General features: G+C 45.9%; 1 long non-coding RNA gene across 1 annotated transcript in view; it reads left to right on the top strand.

The window, feature by feature from the left end:
• LOC143773501 (uncharacterized) overlaps positions 1 to 15,602 on the top strand; it is a 73,537-nt gene extending 57,935 nt beyond the window's left edge. The window contains exon 4 of the long non-coding RNA XR_013215203.1: positions 15,218 to 15,602. This is a non-coding gene — a long non-coding RNA (uncharacterized LOC143773501). The remainder of the gene's footprint in view (positions 1 to 15,217) is intronic.
• The last annotated feature ends 5,606 nt before the right edge of the window (positions 15,603 to 21,208 follow it).

Below are 21,208 nucleotides of genomic sequence, written 5' to 3'. Positions count from 1 at the left end.
TTCGAGGGGCGTATAATCTTGTGCGTATTAAACAGGGCGATGAATGGAAAACAGCATTTAATACGCCCGAGGGCCATTTTGAGTACTTGGTGATGCCATTCGGGCTTTCTAATGCTCCATCTGTGTTTCAGTCCTTTATGCACGACATCTTCCGGAAGTATCTGGATAGGTTCATGATCGTATATTTGGATGATATTTTGGTCTTTTCGGATGATTGGGAGTCTCATGTAAGGCAGGTCAGGATGGTGTTCCAGGTCCTTCGTGCTAATGCGTTGTTTGTGAAGGGGTCTAAATGCCTCTTTGGAGTTCACAAGGTTTCCTTTTTTGGACTTCATTTTTTCCCCTTCTACTATCGAGATGGATCCTGTTAAAGATCAGGCCATTTATGATTGGACTCAACCTACATCTGTGAAGAGTCTTCAGAAGTTCCTGGGCTTTGCTAATTTTTACCGTCGCTTCATCGCTAATTTTTCTAGTGTGGTTAAGCCTTTGACTGATTTGACGAAGAAAGGCGCTGATGTGGTGAATTGGTCCCCTGCAGCCGTTGAGGCTTTTCAGGAGCTTAAACGTCGTTTTACTTCAGCCCCTGTGTTGCATCAGCCAGATGTTTTGCTCCCTTTTCAGGTCGAGGTTGATGCTTCTGAGATTGGGGCAGGGGCTGTTTTGTCTCAGAGAAGTTCTGATGGCTCCTTGATGAAGCCGTGTGCTTTCTTTTCTAGAAAGTTTTCGCCTGCTGAGCGTAATTATGATGTTGGCAATCGGGAGTTGTTGGCTATGAAGTGGGCATTCGAGGAGTGGCGACATTGGCTTGAGGGAGCCAAACATCGCGTGGTGGTCCTGACTGATCACAAGAATCTGACTTACCTCGAGTCCGCCAAGCGGTTGAACCCTAGACAGGCTCGATGGTCACTGTTTTTCTCCCGTTTCGATTTTGTGGTCTCATACCTTCCGGGATCTAAGAATGTGAAGGCTGATGCCCTTTCTAGGAGTTTTTTGCCTGATTCTCCGGGAGTCCCTGAGCCGGCTGGTATTCTTAAAGAGTGGGTGATTCTGTCTGCCATCTCCCCTGATTTGCGGTGGGTGCTGCAGGAGTTTCAGGCTGATAGACCTGACCGCTGTCCAGTGGAGAAACTGTTTGTCCCTGATAGATGGACTAGTAGGGTTATTTCTGAGGTTCATTGTTCGGTGTTGGCTGGTCATCCTGGGATTTTTGGTACCAGAGATTTGGTTGCTAGGTCCTTTTGGTGGCCTTCCTTGTCACGGGATGTGCGTTCTTTTGTGCAGTCCTGTGGGACTTGTGTTCGGGCCAAACCTTGCTGTTCTCGTGCCAGTGGGTTGCTTTTGCCTTTGCCTGTCCCGAAGAGGCCCTGGACGCATATTTCCATGGATTTTATTTCTGATCTTCCTGTCTCTCAAAGGATGTCTGTCATCTGGGCGGTTTGTGATCGGTTTTCTAAGATGGTCCATTTGGTACCCTTGCCTAAATTGCCTTCCTCCTCTGATTTGGTTCCATTATTTTTTCAGCATGTGGTTCGTTTGCATGGCATTCCGGAGAACATTGTGTCGGACAGAGGTTCCCAGTTTGTTTCTAGGTTTTGGCGGTCCTTTTGTGCTAAGATGGGCATTGATTTGTCTTTTTCTTCAGCGTTCCATCCTCAGACAAATGGCCAAACCGAACGAACCAATCAGACCTTGGAGACCTATCTGACATGATTTGTTTCTGCTGATCAGGATGATTGGGTGACCTTCTTGCCATTGGCCGAGTTCGCCCTTAATAATCGGGCTAGTTCTGCTACTTTGGTTTCGCCTTATTTTTGTAATTCTGGTTTTCATCCTCGTTTTTCTTCAGGGCAGGTTGAGCCTTCTGACTGTCCTGGTGTGGATTCTGTGGTGGATAGGTTGCAGCAAATTTGGACTCACGTGGTGGACAATTTGACGTTGTCTCAGGAGAAGGCGCAACGTTTTGCTAACCGCCGTCGCTGTGTTGGTCCCCGACTTCGTGTTGGGGATTTGTTTTGGTTGTCTTCTCGTTATGTTCCTATGAAGGTTTCTTCTCCTAAGTTCAAGCCTCGTTTCATTGGTCCTTATAAGATTTCTGAAATTATCAATCCTGTGTCGTTCCGTTTGGCCCTTCCAGCTTCTTTTGCCATCCATAATGTGTTCCATAGGTCGTTGTTGCGGAGATATGTGGCGCCTATGGTTCCTTCCGTTGATCCTCCTGCTCCGGTGTTGGTTGAGGGGGAGTTGGAGTATGTGGTGGAGAAGATTTTAGATTCTCGTATTTCGAGACGGAAGCTTCAGTACCTGGTTAAATGGAAGGGCTATGGTCAGGAGGATAATTCCTGGGTTGTTGCCTCCGATGTCCATGCTGCCGATTTGGTTCGTGCCTTTCATTTGGCTCGTCCTGATCGGCCTGGGGGCTCTGGTGAGGGTTCGGTGACCCCTCCTCAAGGGGGGGTACTGTTGTGAATTCCGTTCTCGGGCTCCCTCCTGTGGTCGTGAATGGTACTTTGGTGAGTTCTGTCCTTGGACACCCTCTGGTGGCTTTGAGTGGAACTGCTGATCTTTGAGGTTGGCTTTCTCAGCTGCCCTCATTTACTGCTGCTGCTGGCTTCCCTATTTAACTCTGCCCAGGTCGTTAGTTCATGCCAGTTGTCAATGTCTCAGTACTGGTTCAGATCTCTCTTGGATTTCTCTGATGACCTGTCTACTCCAGCAGAAGCTAAGTCCTTGCTAGTCCATTTGCTGTTCATTGGTTTTTTGAATATATTTCTCAGTACATGCTATGTTTTTGTCCAGCTTGCTATTATGATATTTCCTTGCTAGCTGGAAGCTCTGGGGGTGCAGAGCTGCACCTCCACACCGTGAGTCGGTGTGGAGGTCTTTTTGCACACTCTGCGTGGTTTTTGTAGTTTTTAATACTGACCGCATAGTTCCCTTTCCTATCCTCTGTCTTTCTAGAGAAGATTCGGCCTCCTTTGCTAAAATCTGTTTCATTCCTGTTTTTGTCACTTCCCTCTTAACTCACAGTCAATATTTGTGGGGGACTACCTTTACTTTGGGGAATTTCTCTGAGGCAAGGTAGGCTGCTCTTTCTATCTTTCGGGCTAGTTAGCTCTTAGGCTGTGAAGAGGCGTCTAGGGAGAGTTAGGTACGCTCCACGGCTATTTCTAGTGTGTGTGATAGGATTAGGGATTGCGGTCAGTAGAGTTACCACTTCCTCAGAGCTTGTCCCAGGTTTTCCATTTTAACCATCAGGTCATTTCGGGTGCTCCTAACCACCAGGTCCATAACAGTGACCGTCACGACACATGCATGGAGAGCCTGTTTGTTGGGCTCTCCATGCATGTGTTGTGACTGTCACACAGTCGCAACACATGCAGCTGCTGAGCCGAACAGATGATTATCGAGAGCGATCCAGGAAGCTGGGTTCCCCCTGCAGCTTATTCGGTAAGCACTATAGCTTGCTGAATCAACAGGGACCCAGAAAAATTCGCTCATCTCTAGTGTTCACTAAAGGGGTTAACTAGTGAGATAGTTTCATAGGTTGGGTATTCCAGACATGGCGACATTATATATGTGTACTTTTAGTGTTTATATTTTTTTTCATAAATATATTTATTTATTGGTACAATATATTTAGATTTTTTTTTTCATATTTAAAAAATATATATATTTTTACTTTTTTAAACTTTTTTACTTCATCTTACTATAGGGCTTTCATTTTTTTCAGGCTGATCGCTTGTATACCACAGAGATGCAGGAGCATCCCTATGCTATGCAAACTGTCAGTGCTGCATGGTGAGACAAAGTTGCTGATCATGGTCTGAGCATGATCAAACACCTTAGCTAGCTCTGGTGATCCAGATGTCATCATGATGACGTCAGGTCATGATGGCAAAGATCGGGACCCTGCAACGACGTCGCGGGGTCTCTGATCTATGGGCAGAGAGGCTGTCTTCCCACTACTTGTCCCGAAAGTGAGGGACTGTTCCTGGCACTGAGTTCCGGGTTTCAGCTGTTAGAATCAGCTGACACCTGGCGGCATTCGCCTCTGTGCACGCAAAATCGCCAGGACATATCCATATGTCCCAGGTCAATAAGGCCCAGGTCACAGGGACGTATGGATACGTTTCAGGTGGGAAAGAGGTTAAAATACAAATATTACCTACATTAAAGAAAGCAGGACCCCCTAAGCTTATCTTTCTCTAATCTTCATATTTCCTCTAACAACCTATCCCTTTACTGCCCCCTTCCCTTCTAACCCCCTGCAATGTTTCTTTCTTTCAGAACTGTCATTACTCTCATAATTGTTATTACCTAACATTTTTTCTTATAGTTCTATGCTAAATTTTTACTCTTTACTTAAAAATGAAGAATATATACAAAATAAGGCTTGGTTTTAGGATTAACTAAATCTTTTAGATAAAGATGAATACATTTTCATATTAAAACAGAGAGTGCACAACCTGTGGGGTGGAAGCAACACACGGCCTACAATGCCATTTTGTGTGGCCCCCAACCATCTCAATACACAAATGCTGCCTGTGTGTGGCTGCTCACATGTACACTGCTCAAAAAAATAAAGGGAACACTTAAACAACAGAATATAACTCCAAGTAAATCAAACTTCTGTGAAATCAAACTATCCACTTAGGAAGCAACACTGTTTGACAATCAATTTCACATGCTGTTGTGCAAATGGAATAGACAACAGATGGAAATTATTGGCAATTATCAAGACATACTCAATAAAGGATTGGTTCTGCAGGTGGGGACCGCAGACTACATCTCAGTACCAATGCTTTCTGGCTGATGTTTTGGTCACTTTTGAATGTTGGTTGCGCTTTCACACTCGTGGTAGCATGAGACGGACTCTACAACCCACACAAGTGGCTCAGGTAGTGCAGCTCATCCAGGATGGCACATCAATGTGAGCTGTGGCAAGAAGGTTTGCTGTGTCTGTCAGCGTAGTGTCCAGAGGCTGGAGGCACTACCAGGAGACAGGCCAGTACACCAGGAGATGTGGAGAGGGCCGTAGGAGGGCAACAACCCAGCAACAGGAGCGCTACCTCAGCTTTTGTGCAAGGAGAAACAGGAGGAGCACTGCCAGAGCCCTGCAAAATGACCTCCAGCAGGCCACTAATGTGCAAAATACTATTATTTCATCATCTCACCCAACCAGATGTATTAGAATCCAATTCTCAATAGACATGTGCAGAGCACAGATCACCACCAAGTTCCTGCCGGCCGACTCCCAGGTAAAAATGGAAATCACTCACTTGTCCAGTTCATGCAAATATTGAATGGAGGAGATGAAAATAGAATAAAAATCTTGTCCTTTATTAGTGCATCATAAAAACAAGCTGATGCGTTTCAGGCAATACTGTCCTTAGTCATAGCATAATAAAAACACATTGCAACACAATATATAAAGGTACATAACAAAAGGCTACAACCAATCACAATACATGTCAATTAACCATATATCAAACACCTGAGTACCCATTGGACAAAGGCACCCACCCTGCCCAACCTGAGTGTTATACAAATGTTATAGCCACTAAAGGTACCGTCACATTAAGCGACGCTGCAGCGATATAGACAACAATGCCGATCGCTGCAGCGTCGCTGTTTCGTCGTTGTGTGGTCGCTGGAGAGCTGTCACACAGACAGCTCTCCAGCGACCAACGATGCCGAAGTCCCGGGGTAACCAGGGTAAACATCGGGTTACTAAGCGCAGGGCCGTGCTTAGTAACCCGATGATTACCCTGGTTACCAGTGTAAATGTAAAAAAAAACAAACACTACATACTTACATTCCGGTGTCTGTCGCGTTCCCCGGCGTCCGCTTCCCTGCACTGTGTAAGCGCCGGCCGTAAAGCAGAGCGGTGACGTCACCGCTGTGCTCTGCTTTACGGCCGGCCGGCGCTGACACAGTGCAGGGAAGCGGACGCCGGGGGACGCGACAGACACCGGAATGTAAGTATGTAGTGTTTTTTTTTTTTTCACATTTACAATGGTAACCAGGGTAAATATCGGGTTACTAAGCGCGGCCCTGCGCTTAGTAACCCGATGTTTACCCTGGTTATCAGTGAAGACATCGCTGAATCAGCATCACACACGCCAACTCAGTGATGTCAGCGGGTGATCCAGCGACGAAATAAGGTGCTGGCCTTCTAGCTCCGACCAACGATGTCACAGCAGGATCCTGATCGCTGCTGCGTGTCAAACACAACGATATCGCTATCCAGGACGCTGCAACGTCATGGATCGCTATCGTTATCGTTAAGTTGTTCAGTGTGAAGGTACCTTTAGTCTATATACAATATTGAAAATACAAACTGTAAGAGTACAATAATACCCTTCGTCAATATATATATAAATACATGGAAATACATAAAATTTCCTACATATATACTTAAACTGCATATCTTTATTATATTTATACATGAGAACATCACTTAATAAAAATACATCAGATCTGTTTTATAATTCATTCCTTTGGGGAAACAAGTATCTAATTTTAGATGCCTCTCTGGCTCATAGAGTAGATACTGTGTCCCCTCCTCTGACTGCCCTCTTTACTTGTCCAATGGCAGTTACTCTCATAGAAGTCGTGTCACCAGCATGAACCCCCTTGAAGTGTCTGGACACTCCTGACAAAGAGCATTTATCATTGCTATTACCTGTAGCAGCTTCTGATACATGTTCTTTAATTCTCTGCTTTAATTTACATGTGGTCGATCAAACATATTGCACATTACATGCCTGACAAGAAACCAAAGATCTGGAATTACAATTAGCAAAAAATGTGATAGTATAATCATGCTGTGCATCTTTTGCTCTAAATTTGGTGTTTTTTTTGCATATATTGACACACTCCTCATCTACTTATGCTGCATTTGTAGTTACCCGTACTTTCTAACCAGGAATAAGCTCTTTTTTCTAAATTATTTGATCCAAAGTTTTGGATTTTTTGGCTACAAATCGCACTCCATTATCTAAGATGGTGTTAGTTTTTTTTATCCTGCCCCAAAACTGGAAGATGCCGTTTTATTATATTGACTATTTGTGGATATTCAATGGAAAATGGTGTAGAAAAAACTACTTGTGATTGAGAATCCCGCATACTGAGATCCATTAAAGGGAGCCTGTCACCTGAATTTGGTGGGACCAGTTTTGGGTCATATGGGCGGGGTTTTCGGGTGTTTGATTCACCCTTTCCTTACCCAAGGAAAGGGTGAATCAAACACCCGAAAACCCCACCCATATGACCCAAAACTGGTCCTGCCAAATTGAGGTGACAGGTTCCCTTTAAACATTGTTCTCTGTTTCTACTGCATGCTATATTTCTGGCCCTGTTCACACATGCCTGTGAATAACCTCGCTGCTTGAATCTCCTTGCAATCACTTTGCACTCCTGATTGAATTGAACATCATTAGAACAAGAACGCCTCGCCCTAAAAAATTCTCCTATGGGCAGATTCTTTATAGTGTGAACAGGGTGTGCACTGGACGCATGCAAAACTCCATTACCCATAGTTGGCTTATGGTATAATCTGCTGCAGATTTTACCACTGTCCACTTGTCCTTCAACAAATACATCTAGAAAAGGGGAACTTTGATCCTTGTATTCTGAAACAAATTGCAAATTTTGATCATTACAATTCAAGAATTCAAAAAACACTTGATGATCTCCTGACATTTCTTTTTTGATAATAAAAATCAAATCATCAATGTAGTGTCCTGTCCATACAATCCTGTCATAATGTGGATTAGATTTTGAAAACATATAATCATATTCCCAGCATATCATGTAAATGTTTGCCAAAGAAGGGGAGCATTTGCCCCCCACATCGGGCAACCTTTAACCTGTTTATAGTATTTTTTTATTGAATAAAAAATAACTATGGGATAGCAAAAATGACACCACATTCACAATCTTGACTATGATCCACTCTGGCACCATAGTGTACAGGCCACAAATGTGCATGTGTCTGCGCAAATGGTTAGAAACCGACTCCATGAGGATGGTCTGAGTGCCCGATGTCAACAGATGGGGGTTGTGCTCACAGCCCAACACCGTGCAGGATGCTTGGCATTTGCCACAGAACACCAGGATTGGCAAATTCGCCACTGGTGCTCTGTGCTCTTCACAGATGAAAGCAGGTTCACACTGAGCACATGTGACAGACGTGACAGAGTCTGGAGACGCTGTGGAGAGCGATCTGCTGCCTGCAACATCCTTCAGCATGACTGGTTTGGCAGTGGGTCAGTAATGGTGTGGGGTGGCATTTCTTTGGGGGGCCGCACAGCCCTCCATGTGCTCGCCAGTGGTAGCCTGACTGCCATTAGGTACTGACATGAGATTCTCAGACCCCTTGTGACACCATATGCTGGTGCGGTTGGCCCTGGGTTCCTCCTAATGCAGGACAATGCCAGACCTCATGTGGCTGGAGTGTGTCAGCAGTTCCTGCAAGATGAAGGCATTGAAGCTATGGACTGGCCCACCCATTCCCCAGACCTGAATACGATTGAACACATCTGGGACATCATGTCTCGCACCATCCACCAAAGTCACGTTGCACCACATACTGTCCAGGAGTTGGCGGATGCTTTAGTCCAGGTCTGGGAGGAGATCCCTCAAGAGACCATTTGCTGCCTCATCAGGAGCATGCCCAGGTGTTATAGGGAGGTCATACAGGCATGTGGAGGCCACACATACTACTGAGCATTATTTCCTTGTCTTGAGGCATTTCCATTGAAGTTGGATCAGCCTGTAACTTAATTTTCCACTTTAATTTTAGCATTATTCCAACTCCAGACCTCTGTGGGATATTAGTTGTGGTTTACGTTGATCATTTTTATGTTTTATTGTTCTCAACCCATTCCACTATGTAATGAATAAAGATTTACAACTGGAATATTTCATTCAGTGATATCAAGGATGTGGGATTTTAGTGTTCCCTTTATTTTTTTGAGCAGTGTAGTTTTCCTGTCATGGAAAAGTGGCACATACCTCAAGAAAAAGAAAGTTTAACTTATAATGCGGCACTGTATAATGATGTTTTATGCAGCAGAGACTGCCATTGCTGTCAATCAAGAAATTAAAGTGGCAGCAGTGGTGAGAAGCAAGGAGAAGCCATAGACTCCAAGCGCACTGCTTTGCTCAAGGGTTCACTTACAAACCTAAATGAAAAAGTTAAATCTTGAGTCTTCAAAAGGTTTGTTTGTTTCATGCATTTGTAATTGTCTCATTGCTCACACATTCCATCTGTCAGGTGTTTTACATTTAGAGCATGCTGGAATGGCTCTTGCGTTGTATGCCTACATTTTTTCATGCTTGAAAATCCCTGATGACATATATGGATTACTTTTGAAAAGTAGGAATGTACTTTACTATTTATATAACGAACTTCTTTGTTCATAAACGCAATCAGTTAAAACAAAGATTGGTAAACATATACTCCTCAACATTGAAAAGCACCAAGAAGGAAAAGTCATGGAATTATGGCAATTACAGAACCAATAGACATAGAATGATATGTCAACATGAAATCACCAAGCCGCATGCTGCTTGTGTTAATGTGAGCTGCATTGCCTAAATGTGCTACCATGGGTGTTAGGTTTCTGGACTTGTGTCCCATTTAGAAGATATGGGTTGTCATTTAATAGCCATTGCAAAGGGAAATGCCAGCAGTGGATCTTGATGATTTACGTGCCCAAGGGCATTCAGCATGGCAGAACATTCCTCAGACAACCAATAATAGCCTCACTGATAGCATGCCAAGTTGTATATCTGCGATAAGTCTGCGCATTGGACTCAACTCAGTGCTGAATAAATCGAAATGTTTAGAATAATTAGTTTCCTTTTTCTTCATCATTTAAATATCATAAACATGTCTATTAATCCAGTGATTTCCATAATTCCTTGACCTTGACTTTTCCTACTTCATGTTGCAATTTCAATATTGAGGAGTGTATCATGTAATATACCGTATTTTCCGGCATATAAGACGACTGGGCGTATAAGACGACCCCCCAACTTTTCCAGTTAAAATATAAAATCTTCTTAAAAGTCGGGGGTCTTCTTATATGCCATGTGTCGTCTTATAGGTCCGGTGAATAATGTGCCTTTTGGGGGGGAGTGGTCCCGATGACGAAGAGAGGGGGTGTCTCACAGGAAAGTGTGAGTGGAGTATCCCCCTATTACCTCATTGTAGCAGCTTGGGGTCTCTGTGCTGGGGAGCGGCTGCGGCTGCTCCTCTTTGTTCCGCGTGGGTGCTGTGCTGTGGGACGGAATATCTTCGTGCAGCATCGGGCCTCTGTGCTGTGGGGCGGCATATCTTAGTGCAGAGTCGGGGCTCCTCTGGCATCTCCTCAAAGCCCGGGAGACAAGATCTGAATCTGAATCTGAATCTGAGCATGCGCCGTCCCCAGCGGCCATTTTCCCGGAGGCCACCGCATCGAAGCAATGGAGCTGCCTGTGCTTCCGGGCTTTGAGGAGATGCCGGAGGAGCCCCGACTCTGCACTAAGATACGCCGCCGCCGCCGCCCCACAGCACAGAGCCCTGACGCTGCACAAAGAGGAGTCGCCGCCGCCACTCACCAGCACAGAAACCCCACGCTGCCACAATGAGGTAATAGGGGATACTCCACTCACACTTTCCTGTGAGATGCCCCCTCTCTTCGTCATCGGGACCACTCCCCCCCACCCACCATGCACACATTGGTCTGCACCCGGCGTACAAGATGACACCCGGTGTATAAGACAGCCCCCGACTTTTAAGAAGATTTTCAGGGGTTAAAAAGACGTCTTATACGCCTGAAAATACGGTACCTGCATTGTTACTTGTCCTAGCACCAGCGCCACTCTCAGGCGCCACATCGGGTTTTCCAAGAAACCCAATTATACCCTTTGACACAATCACCAAAAGCTTTTAAGGCTGACTCAGATGGCAGTGCGCTGTCTAAGTATTTAGTGAGCTTTGCATTTGCTTCTATTACTCCATGTATTTCTAAAGTTTGCCTTACCATCTATTTCTCCCAGCTGCTGCCTGTTTATTTTCTGCCAGCGTATAACCATTTGATTGCCTGTTCCATTGCTCTCTGTTCCCAGATAGCATGCAGCTTTGCATTAACCATTTACTTGCTGCAAGTCCTGTACTGCATATTCTTCAGTTCCTTTGGCTATTCAGACTCTTATCTCTGTCTCTCCTGGTGTATCCTGCTCCACTTGTCTGCATGCTATCCCACCTTTAATCCATGTTGTTCACGCTGACCAATGACTTAAAAAATCCACCTCACCAGGTAAGCCTATAACATATATACAGTGTGTCCATAAAGTTATGGTGCACGTTTCACCAGTCACAGGATCTATTTATAGTTTACATTTTGGCACCCTTTCTCTGGCCCAATCATATCAGACGTGTTCATGAGGAGAGATAACAAGAACCAATCAAACAACACAAACTCATTTAAGCTGTTGCTGAGCCCCCAGTGAGATTAACCCCTGATAAACTGAACTCTTATTAATACACTGCCAGGTCTGTGACATCGTGCAACCACAAGCTTATGCCAGCTGTGTGGTTTTCCATGCCAGTCGAGATGTGGACCGTACAGAGGAAAGTTCAGTGTTCTGTTGCTCACTAAATTTGAATCCGTGACCAAGTGCTATGTGAATATCAGTACATTTATAACGAAGCACCACTATATAGGAATAACATTATTCAGTGGGATAAACAGTTGAAGGAAACTGGCAGTTGGTGGAGAAACCCCATTCTGGTAGGCCATCGGTCAGTGACGAGTCTGTAGAGGCTATACGCAGGGTCGGACTGGCCCACCGGGAGATCGGAGAATCCTCTGGTGGGCCCACCCCCCAGAGGGCCTTCCCCCTCACCAGACTCCTGCTCTGTCCTGTATTTTAGTGTATTATGATTGCATGCACCCAGCAATGAGTGGGTTATTCCATACCCGATGCTGGTCGCCTGCACTGCTCAGTAACAAGTGAGGTGAGAGCTTTCTATCACCTGCTGTGGCTTCTACTGATGTCGTGGAGCTGCTCTCTCAGCTGCACAGTGCTCATGAGATCAATAGAAGCGGCAGCAGCAGGTGATAGAAAGCTCTCACATCACTTGGTGCTGAGCAGTGCAGACGGCCAGCACCGGGTATAGAATAATGTACCACGCACAGCACAGAGCCACAGGGTGTGAGACACTGCACACAGCATCTAGAACAGAGTTGATTTTTTGAGGGCATGATGTCACCGGAAGGGGCGGGGCCTCCATCAGACCAGTGACCTGATAGCAGGAAACAGCGCTGTGCTGACTGAGGCTGCTGGAGCCCTGTGAGTAGAGGACTGAGGGGGCTGCACTATGCAACTGTGTGAGGAGAGGAATGAGGGTCTGCACAATGGACCCTTGTACAGATAGGAATGAAGATCCAGGATTCAGTGTGAGTGGTCAGAGGATGTATTTATTTGATGTAACTTGAAAGGGGCTGTGTGGAGAAGGAGGGATGATGAGGGGCTGTATGGAGAAGGAGGGATGATGAGAGGCATTGTGGAGAAGGAGGGATGATGAGGGGCATTGTGGAGAAGGAGAGATGATGAGGGGGCTGTTTGGAGAAGGAGGGATGATGAGGGGGCTGTGGAGAAGGAGGGATGATGAGGGGGCTGTGTGGATAAGGAGGGATGATGAGGGGGCTGTGTGGAGAAGGAGGGATGATGAGGGGGCTGTGTGGAGAAGGAGGGATGATGAGGGGGCTGTGTGGAGAAGGAGAGATGATGAGGGGGCTGTGTGGAGAAGGAGGGATGATGAGGGGGCTGTGTGGAGAAGGAGGGATGATGAGGGGGCTGTGTGGAGAAGGAGGGATGATGAGGGGGCTGTGTGGAGAAGGAGGGATGATGAGGGGGCTGTGTGGAGAAGGAGAGATGATGAGGGGGCTGTGTGGAGAAGGAGGGATGATGAGGGGGCTGTGTGGAGAAGGAGGGATGATGAGGGGGCTGTGTGGAGAAGGAGGGATGATGAGGGGCTGTGTAGAGAAGAAGAGATGAAGAGGGGCTGTGTGATGAAGGAGAGATGATGAGGGGGTTGTGTGGAGAAGGAGAGATGATGAGGGGCTGTGTGGAGAAGGAGGGATGATGAGGGGGCTGTGTGGAGAAGGAGGGATGATGAGGGGGCTGTGTGGAGAAGGAGGGATGATGAGGGGTCTGTGTGGAGAAGGAGGGATGATGAGGGGGCTGTGTGGAGAAGGAGGGATGATGAGGGGGCTGTGTGGAGAAGGAGGGATAATGAGGGGCTGTGTAGAGAAGGAGGGATGATGAGCTTTGTGGAAAAGGGGGGGTGATGAGGGGGCTGTGTGGAAAAGGGGGGATGATGAGCTTTGTGGAAAAAGCGGGTGGTCAGGGGCTGTGTGGAGAAGAGGGAGGAGTGAGAAAAAAGCCCATTTGTGAGTTCACCGCCTCTGCACCATGGAACTTTCTCACTGTGCTAGTGGGGATCTCACCAAGGTCACCGCAGTTTAGGGGCCTGGCTGGGAACACAGCCTCAGTGACTTGCCGTAACCTTGATAAGGTTAGCCGACGCCAGTGACCGGAGGTAAACTTTATACCTCCAATCACAGCTGCGGGCATCATTTGACAGCGTGTGAACATCAGCTGTCTGACTGGCGGTAATGATTTTACCGCCGATCAGAAGCAGTGTTTGCCGGTCTGTCTTGCATCTGACAGAGTGGTAAACACTGGATGTATGGTGCCCCCCACTCAAATGAATGGGGTACAGGTACTGTTTTGGTACCCGAACATGGACTCATTTTTAACTGTTCGGCTGGACCCGAACATCTAGGGGTTCGCTCATCTCTAATCCTGTGTCTAGTGTGTGGCTGGTGTTTGTATGGCGTGTGAGTGTGTCATGTGGCTACTATGTGACTGGTGTGTGATGTCCCTTCCGGTGACATGATGCCCTCAAAAAATCAACTCCGTTCTAGACGCTGTGTTCAGTGTCTCACAGCCTGTGGCTCTGTGCTGTGCGTGGTGCGTTATTCTATACCTGGTGCGTTATTCAATACACTCAGAAAATTAGAATAATTACCAAAAAAAAACCTGCAAAGGCTACATAAGCATTTAAAAAGGTCCCTTAGTCTACTTCAGTAGGCTCCACAAATATGGGGAAGACTGCTGACTTGACAGATGTCCAGAAGGCTGTCATTGACACACTCCACAAGGAGAGTAAGCCACAAGGAGTGGACTGCTGCTGGAGTCATTGTTTCAAAAGCCACCACACACAGATGTATCCAGGACATGGGCTAAAAGTGTTGCATTCCTTGGGTCAAGCCACTCATGACCAATAGACAACGCCAGAAGCATCTTAACGCCAAGGTCCAAGGTGTTGTTTTCAGATGAAAGTAAATTTTGCATATAATTTCAAAATCAAGAACAGAGTCTGGAGAAAGAGTGGAGAGGCACACAATGCAAGCTGTTTGAGGTCTAGTGTGAAGTTTCCACAATCAGTGATGGTTTGGGGAGCCATTTCATCTGCTGCTGTAGGTCCACTGTGTTTTATGAAGACCAAAGTCAGCGCAGCCATCTACAAGGAAATTTTAGAGCACTTTATGCTTCGCTCTGCCGACAAGCTTTTTGGAGATCTAAATTTCAATCTCCAGCAGGACTTAGCACCTGTCCACACTGCCTAAAGTACCAATGACAAGTTTAAAAACAACAATATCAATGTGCTTGATTGGCCAGCAAACTCGCCTGTTCTTAACCTCATAGAGAATCTATCAGGTATTGTCAAGAGGAAGATGAGAGACACCAGATACAGCCATGCGGATGAGGTGAAGGCTGTTATCAAAGGAACCTGGGTTTCCATAACACCTCAGCAGTGCCACAGGCTGATCACCTCCATGCCACACCACATTGATGCAGTAATTGATGCAAAAGGACTAAGTATTGAGTGCATTTATTGAACATACATTTCAGTAGACCAACTTTTCGGATTTTAAAATAATTTTTCAAGCTGATGTTATAAAGTATTCTAATTTACTGAGATAATGACTTTGGGGTTCTCATTGGCTGTAAGTCATAATCATCAATATTAACAGAAATAAACACTTGAAATAGATCACTCTGTTTGCAATGACTCTATATAATATATGAGTTTCACTTTTTGTATTGAAGAACTGAAATAAATTAACTTTTTGATGATATCTTAATTTAGTGAGAAGCACTTGAAGACTACATAAGTACCCAGGGATGTCACCACAAGGCTTCATTTTTTCCAAACAAAGGATCAACTCTTGGAATATTTAAGGAAATATAAGAACTTATCCTCTCCTTTTCTAAAGAGACATATCGTGCCAGGAAACCATTCGTTGACACTACTTCTATCCTCAGACTTAATAATATCCCCTATAAATGGGGTATTCCAACAAAATTAATCATTTTTTTTAATGGAAAAATGTCTATCCAGAGCAACCTCCAAACTTTCCAAACTTGCACAACATCTCCGAGAATGGAAACCATTATTCACGACAAAGAAGAGAAGTATCCCCGGAGGAAGATTATAGATATTCTGTTTTTCTCTTTTTTTCAGTTGCTTCCAGATTCTGCTATTGTGGTCTTCTAATGTTTGTCTATGCATAATTAAAGCTTTTAAGCTCATTTCAGGACTTTAATAGTCAGAGCCTGCCTAACTTTCTTTTATCACCTACTCTTAGGATGAGAAAATTGCTCTCCTCTGTTCTCAACCTCTATCCTCAGTTCATCTGAGAGGTATCAGACCCTGCATTATTATTGTTTTTTGCTTTGTTGTATAATAGTTTTTCTATTAGGTTTGTATATTATGATATTATATATATTTTATTATAATTTTCCATCAAATCTACATCCTAGGGATATAACAATAGACTATGGAGATGTAGTTCCTTCTTACTTCACCACCCAGCTTATAAAAAAGAAATTGATAATGCCATAAAATTATATTTCCAAGAAAATTTCTAAATTTTTAGTTTGGAATGCCCATAAGGCCGTAATTAGAGGGGTTTTCATTTAGCTAAATGCACAAAATGAAAAGAAATATAAGAAAAGTATCAAATCCATTGTTCAAAAAATTAATGATGAGGAGATAAAACAGCAAATGAAAGTTATATCACAATTATTAGATAGAGAGCTGAACTAAAATCGTTGCACATGGATGACTATGACAAATTAATGAATTCAGTTAAAGCACACATCGGCCAAGTAAATAGCCCACAAGCTATTTGCCATGTTTTCTCACCTTGGGCTACCAAAGGAGATCCTTACAGATCAGAGGACTCCTTTTATGTCCAAGGTGACCAGGAAGCTATGTAAGCTGCTCCAGATTAAAAAGCTACGCACATTGGAGTACCACCCACAAGCTGACGGGTTGGTGGAGAGATTTAATAAGACCCTTAAGTACATGCTAAAAAAGGTGGTCACCAAGGACAGGAGGGATTGGGACATGTTACTGCCCTACCTAATGTTTGCTATCCGCGAGGTACCGCAGGCATCAACGGGGTTCTCTCCATTTGAGCTATTGTATGGTAGGCATCAGAGGGGACTACTGGACGTAGCTAAGGAAACATGGGAACACGAGCCAACTCCGCATCTGAGCATAATTGAGCACGTGGCGAGCATGCAGGACTGGATTAGGGCAGTACTGCCCATAGTAAAAGAGCATCTAATGGATGCCCAGGCCTTGCAGAGCCGCACGTACAATAAGGGAGCCATGGTCAGGACCTTTAAAGAAGGGGACTGGGTGTTGGTACTAGTGCCCACCCCAGAGAGTAAGCTCATGGCCAAGTGGCAAGGGCCTTATGAAATATGGGGGATGGTAGGAGAGGTGGATTATAGAGTGTACCAACCCGGAAAAAGGAAACCAGAGCAACTATACCACGCTAACCTGCCAAAAACCTGGAAGGACTGGGAATTTTTGGTTGCGATGGCGACTCCTGTTGTTTTAACGGGGATCCCTCTGACACCAGCCAAGGACCTGAAGGAAGTCAGGTTGAAATAAATGATGCCCTCACCAAACAGCAGTGGTGGAGGTTCGGGCTCTGGTGCAGCGGACTACGGACATATTCTCAGAACTGCCGGGATGGACTTCTGTGATACAGCATGACATCGTCATCGATCCCCGGGTAAGGGTATGGATAAAACCATACTGAGTGTCAGAATCCCGAAGGCAGGCCATTGCAAATGCTTCAGTTAGGGGTCATTGAGAAGTCCCTGAGTGAGCGCGCTAGCTCCATTGTGCTGATCTCAAAGCCAGACGGGTCGTTACATTTTTTTAATGACTTCAGGAAATTAAATGAGGTATCTACGTTTGACCTCTATCCAACGCCCTGGGTGGATGAGCTATTTGAGAGACTGGGGGAAGCCCAGTACTTCACCACACTCGATCCCACCAAAGGTTACTGGCAGTGGCAAGTCCTGTTAATGGCAATGATATCAGGAGAAAAGAGGGAGCATGCGGATGTTTTTCATTAAAACAAAGCTTTATTGATAGGTATATGGTGAACATGCTTAATAGCAAAATACAAAAAGGGATACACAAAGCACGTATAAATACATAGTGGATGCAAGGATGTTTTTAAAAGAGAAGTGGATAACCCTCCGGTGTATTACATGCCAAAGAACCTATTCGTGCATAAAATATGCTACACACAGGTAGCTGCTGCATAAACCCATATTAGAAAAGTGATAGGACATATGCCATGTGGCGTATAATTCAGAGCTGCAGTGCTTACCCGTGAAAGGCACCAGGCTGGATACACCGGTAGGGGTCCACAGAACGCGACCCCCGACGCGCGTTTCGCCCGCAACACACAGGGCTTTATCAAGGGAAGGTAACGCTGAGAGCCGCGGCAACCCTTATATAGCACCAGTAGTAAGGTAAATGGTTAAACGCCGACATGGTATCAGCAGCTGGTACCGGATTAGCCGGCGCATGCGCGCGCGATAGGCCGGGCCCGACGTCACGGACCGCGTCACGCCGGGCGCGCGCGCCAGGGGAGGACCCAGGGCGCACGCGCCAGGCATGGAGGACGCGCCGGGACAGCGGGCCGGGCGAACCGCGCAGCGCAGGCGCACCACCGTGTGCCAGGTGAGTATCAGTCAGTAGCTGCTGGGGACCAGGGCGCATGCGTGCGCCACCAGCCGGGCAGAACGTCACAGCCGGCGTCACGCATCGCGGGGGCGCCCAGGAGGTGAGTCCAGGGCGCACGCGCGAAGCGAGGTAAGACACCGCTGGGACGGACGGCCGGGCAAAGTGTGCAGCGCACGCGCCCCACCGCAGCTGATCTGCCATACCATGCTGCAAAGCTGCGAGTCACTGAAAGAGGTGTTACAATGAACCCAACGCTGTTGGGCTCATGGTCAGTACGGCATAACTGGAAATACCTCCTACAAGAGAAAAAATATAGACAAAAAGCCCAATTAACTTAACAGGAACTACGGCATGCCATGCAAATATATAATAAACATAAATAATAACTGGGGCAGCCGAAAATACAATGTATCAACTGTCAATTCAATCTAAATACAAAGGCATGAAATACAAAAGATAAACAGGTCCAGTGATGTTTTGATTGTGACCGACATATGATCATTGGAGGCGATGGATACAGCTTAAGCAGAAAAGAAGTGGTGCCAAATAAGGATGACGAGGCCTCAGACATCATGATGTAGCTGGAGGGTATATAAGACAAATACTACAGATTAAAAACAAATTAAAAGAAAAGAGGAAAGAGGACCCCAGATGGGTATCCACTGCAAGGGGGAGATGTTAATATTAGAGAGAACAGAGGAAAAGACAAAGGACCAATACATACTGGCAAAATACAAGAGGGCTCTTAAAAGCATAGACACGATGCAATTGTTCATGAAAAAAAAAAAAAAAAAAAAATGAATGGCCCACCCAGTAAAAGACATCTAACATTAACAGGTGCAAAAAGTGCTCCAATAATGTATCAGAACAAGAAAACACCAGATCATTTTTAGAGGAAAGGGGAAAAGCTCAAATATTCGTTAAGTCCCTTGGGCGCCATAGAGTCCACACGGACGATCCAGCCAGCTTCACGCTGGGCAAGTGCCTTCTTGTAATTGCCACCTCGTGTCCCAAGATGGATACTCTCGATGCCCCTGACCTGAAGAGTCCCCGCGTCACAGTTGTGAAACATTTTAAAGTGACGCGGGATAGTCTTCAGGTCAGAGGCATCTTCTATGGTTTTAGCGGCACCTATGTCCCTGACATGTTCACGAACACGTACACGCAATTCTCTGGATGTCAGCCCGATATAAATTAGGGAGCATCCACATGTGGCGTAATAAACGACATTAGATGTGCCACACGTGATGCGCTGTCTGATAGAGAATTCCTTGGTGCCATCAGAAGACTTGAAGGTAGTAGCCCGTATCATATTGTCACAGGCCAAACAATGGCCACATTGGAACGAACCTAAAATAGGGCCCCTGGTACTGAAGGGATTAATAATAGATGGTACGTCATGGCTATGGACAAGGAGGCTATTCAAATTAGGGGATCGTTTGGCTGTCATAGATGGAAATTCTCCCAGGGCTTGAGCTAATGAGGGCTCTGTCATCAGTACTGGCCAATGTTTTTTCAGTATATCCCTCATATGGGACCATTCGTGGTTATAGGTCGTAATAAACCTAACCTTCTCCCCGTCAGCCCTCCTCCTTTGATCCCTATTACCGGAATGTAGTAGCTCTCTACGGGGTGTTCTCCTAGCTCGGTCAAAACCCCGCCTGATACTTCTCCTGCTGTATCCACGATCTCTGAAGCGCCCCTCAAGGTCAGCCGCCTGTGCAAAAAATTTTTCATTAGTAGAGCAGATCCGCCTCATCCTTAGAAACTGTCCGACCGGGACAGCCCCAATAGTGGAGGGGTTATGGGCAGATTTGGCATGCAGTAAAGCATTGACAGACGTAGACTTTCTAAAGACGTCAGTCTGGACGCGGCGCATAATGGCATCAGCAAAAGAAAAGACCGCTTTTATCACACCAGAGGGTCTCTACAGGAAGTTCTCCCATAACTCCAATCCAACACAGTTTTTCTCCACAACCATAATCCAAACACACAGAAGCTCGCTGTATATATTTGCGGGCACCCCCCCCACCAGGACAATGGGAATTCCCGGACCCTGGAGAATTGCCTCGGGTCAAACCACACGGGGGTCAGCGATAGTCAGGAATGCCACCGTGTCTGACAATCCTGACACTTTGTATCCATCAATTAAGACATCCTACAGGTGGCATTGCGGTTTCTCTGGGTAGTTAAAGGACAAAGGCTGAAGTCCGTACACTCCAGGAGGGGTATCTATGGTGCCGTGGTTGGTGGTCCACTAAGGTGGGGGTGGTGGTAGCTCTTTCTCAGGCAGGATGGAGTGCACAAGATGCACTGGACGAGGTGGGGCTGCATGGGGCTCCCTCCAAATCCTTGAGGGACAGCCAGACTGCAAATGTCCAGGTTGCCCACACCCATAACATCTCCTCTCTGTGATACCCCCAGGTCGTGGTCAGAACTGTTGGGGACCAGGATTGTGAGGCGTGATTGTCATCAGCTTGCCACTAGATGGAAGGGCAGATATAATCGGAGGGGGACAGGGCGCGGGAGCAGGCCATGGTTCATTGCCCAGAAGCCTCCATTGCGGTCGGATAGTAAGGACTTCATCTGCCAGGGCTGCAGCTCTATCCACGGTACATGGCGTGCACTCCCGGACTCATTCCCATACCTCTGCGGGGCACTTGGCAAGAAATTGCTCTATAAGGAACACTTGTATAACATCTTCTACAGTAAAGGCATTTTCTGCTTTCAGCCATCTCCGACATGCCTGGGACATCTTATGTTACATAGTTACATAGTTACATAGTTATTAAGGTTGAAGGAAGACTGTAAGTCCATCTAGTTCAACCCATAGCCTAACCTAACATGCCCTAACATGTTGATCCAGGGGAAGGCAAAAAAAACCCATGTGGCAAAGAGTAACTCCACTATGGGGAAAAAAATTCCTTCCCGACTCCACATACGGCAATCAGACTAGTTCCCTGGATCAACGCCTTATCAAGGAATCTAATATATATACCCTGTAATATTATACTTTTCCAGAAAGGTATCCAGTCCCCTCTTAAATTGAAGCAATGAGTCACTCATTACAACATCATACGG

The sequence above is a fragment of the Ranitomeya variabilis genome, chromosome 5, assembly GCF_051348905.1.
Source record: "Ranitomeya variabilis isolate aRanVar5 chromosome 5, aRanVar5.hap1, whole genome shotgun sequence".
Classification (NCBI taxonomy): Eukaryota; Metazoa; Chordata; class Amphibia; order Anura; family Dendrobatidae; genus Ranitomeya; species Ranitomeya variabilis.
This window is presented reverse-complemented; position numbering and strand designations above follow the sequence as displayed.